This window comes from Rhinoraja longicauda, chromosome 1, assembly GCF_053455715.1.
Source record: "Rhinoraja longicauda isolate Sanriku21f chromosome 1, sRhiLon1.1, whole genome shotgun sequence".
Classification (NCBI taxonomy): domain Eukaryota; kingdom Metazoa; phylum Chordata; class Chondrichthyes; order Rajiformes; family Arhynchobatidae; genus Rhinoraja; species Rhinoraja longicauda.
Window position 1 is genome coordinate 56,609,565 of NC_135953.1, and position 3,276 is coordinate 56,612,840.

A 3,276-nucleotide genomic window follows, 5' to 3' on the forward strand; every position below is an offset into this window, starting at 1 on the left:
GCAGAGGAGGCAGATGAGAATTCCAAAGGGACCACCGCGGGAAGAATAATGATAGATATTGACAACTAAGTGGTTTGTGTGATGGGAGGTGATAAAAGGAGCAGGAGGGAAGTCAAGTCAAGTCAAGTTTATTTGTCACAAGATGTGCAGTGAAATGAAAGTGGCAACGCCTGCGGATTGTGCTAAACTACAAAACAGAATAGAATATTTATTTTTTTAACACAAAATAAATTAATACAGTAAATTAAATTAGTCCCTGGTGATATGAGAGTTAACAGTCCTGATGGCCTGTGGGAAGAAACTCCGTCTCATCCTCTCTGTTTTCACAGCGTGACAGCGGAGGCGTTTGCCTGACCATAGCAGCTGGAACAGTCCGTTGCTGGGGTGGTAGGGATCCCCCATAATGTTGCTGGCTCTGGATCTGCACCTCCTGATGTATAGGTCCTGCAGGGGGGCGAGTGTACTTCCCATAGTGCGTTCTGCCGAACGCACTACTCTCCGCAGAGCCTTCCTGTCCTGGGCAGAGCTGTTCCCAAACCAGATTGTGATGTTCCCGGACAAGATGCTTTCTACAGCCCCAGAGTAGAAGCACTGAAGGATCCTCAGAGATAAGCAGGTTTAGGTGGAGGTTTGGATGTACATTAGTTTTGTCGTGCTGGAGATTATGTAGAGTGGAGCAAGGCTATGAATGAAATTAAACATTAAGACATGTATAAAATTGAGATTTTGGAGGTTCTGGAGCTAATTGCTGTGAATTTTGAGATACTTTGCAGCATAAAATATGTAATTGGAGGATAAGATGTACATCATTTTGTTCTACAAAGCCATTTAACACCTCGCTGAGTTACTCCAGTTTTTTTTGTGTCTGTCTTCATCTCAACATTATTTTATAGCCTTCTTCATCATACTTCACCTGGAATCGTGTGTCCTCATAAATATGTTTGGGTGGGAAGGGACAAGTTTCGGAGGGAACGGTCTCTGCGGAAAGCAGAAAGGGGTGGAGATGGAAAGATGTGGCCAGTAGTGGGATCCCGTTGGAGGTGGCGAAAATGTTGGAGGATAATAAAATTAGCATTTCTATCCTGAGTTTGATGTAGGTAAGCCTTTCAAAGGATTGTGCGGAAGTCAAGTTGTAATATTATTATTCATTATTTAATCTGGGTTAATGCATATGCAGCAGAGGCATATTTGGTTTGTTTAAAATGACCTTTTGCAAAATGGCAACTAAACATGCCTTTAATGAAGAAGTAAGGCGCAGCCTAAAACTTCACAGGATTTCAAAAGTAGTTTTCAGCGTGGGTGGCAAAGAAATCTGTGTACCATTTTGCAGACACTTTGGCCTTATCCTAAATTCTGGGACAATATTTTAATATCCACACCTGCTGATGCACAGTAGAGGTCCTTGGCCTGACTTATTAACAGAGAATTGAAAATAAACCCTATCCTCGTTGAGATGAAATTGTAACTCAAATTTAGGCCCAAATACCTCATGACTGCAATTAATACCATTGCCCACACTTAACATTTTTCAATTTTGTTGCAATTTAGTTACTGCTGCTGCTTTTACTTTGACCTGTTGACATGAGCCTGTCCCACGGTGGCACAGCAGTAGAGTTGTTGCCTTACAGTGATTGCAGCGTCAGAGACCCGGGTTCGATCCCAATTACGGGTCCTGTCTGTACGGAGTTTGTACGTTCTCCCCGTGACCACGTGGTTTTCTCCAAGATCTTCGGTTTCCTCCCACACTTCAAAGACATAGAGTTATGTAGGTTAATTGGCTTGGTGTATGAGTAAAATTGGCCCTAGTGTGTGTAGGGTAGTGTTAATATGCAGGTGTGGACTCGGTGGGTCGAAGAGCCTATTTCCGCGCTGTATCTCCAAACTAAACTAAACTGTGAATGATGGACATGATCAATCCTGGACAAAAACAAAATGCTGGAAGAAATCCAGGGCAGCACGATGGTGCAGCAGTAGAGTTGCTGCCTTACAGCGTCAGAGACCCAGCTTCAATCCTAACCTCAGGTGCTGTCTGTATTTAGTTTGTACATTCTCACCGTGACTGCGTGGGTTTTCCTCGGGTGCTCCAGTTTCCTCCCATGCTCCAAAGATTTACAGGTTTGTAGGTTAATTGGCTTTGGGAAAGATTGTAAATTGTTCCTTATGTGTAGGATCATGCTAGTGTAGTACTAGTGTACAGGGTGATCGCTAGATTGGCAGAACAGCATCTCATATTTCACTTGGGCAGCTTCCAGCCCAGTGGTATGTATTGATTTTTCTAACTTCAGGTAGCATCGGCATTCCCTCTCTCTCTATCCCTCCTCCACCCAAGTTGCACCAACTTCTCGTTTACACCCAACTAACAGCTAACAATGGCCTGTTTCCATTATCATCATTACTTTTGTGCATATCTTTCATTCATTGTTCTTTATCTCTCTACACTACTATCTATATCTCTTGTTTCCCTTATCCCTAACCAGTCTGAAGAAGGGTCTCGACCCGAAATGTCACCCATTCCTTCTCTCCAGAGATGCTGCCTGTCCTGCTGAATTACTCCAGCTTTTTGTGTCTATCTTCGGTTTAAACCAGCATCTGCAGTTCCTTCCTACACATTTATTGCTGGAGTCAGGCAGCATCTCTGGAGAACTTGGAAGCTGACGTTTTGGGTCTGGACCTGTCTTCAGACCTGAAATGTCACCTATTCATGTTCTCCAGAGATGCTCCTTGACCCCAAAGATACACACAAAATGCTGGCGCAACTCAGCGGGTCAGGCAGCATCTTTGGAGAAAAGGAATAGGTGACGTTTGGGGTCGAAACCCTTGTCCAGACTCATTTTGAATTGACCTGCTGAGTTACTCCAGCACTTTGCGTCTTTCTTGGTTATCCGGCATCTGTCGTTCCTTGTGTCTCTGGAGAAAAAATCTGCGTGTACAGGTGAGTGTGTGTGCAGACGATGAATTCCAGGTATGTGGGTTCCTACATCTATGGTCTCTTTTGCCTTCATACCATCGCTCCACTGCAAATCCTCTTCAGGGCATGGTTACTTTGAAAAAGCTTCCCTCCTCTTTATGACAGGACTTCTGTCAGTCTCTCACTGGTCTCGCTCCATGGTGTCTTCTGCTCCTGGATAAGGCCCTGACACTTTCCCCTCCCTGTTTTCATCTGCCCATCATAACACCCACCCAATTGCTCTCTCTCTCTCTCCACCCCTCCCCTCCAAATCAGTCAGGCTTTGTCCCACCCCTCCCTCCTGTCACCAGCCTTTCTCCTCCCTTCTC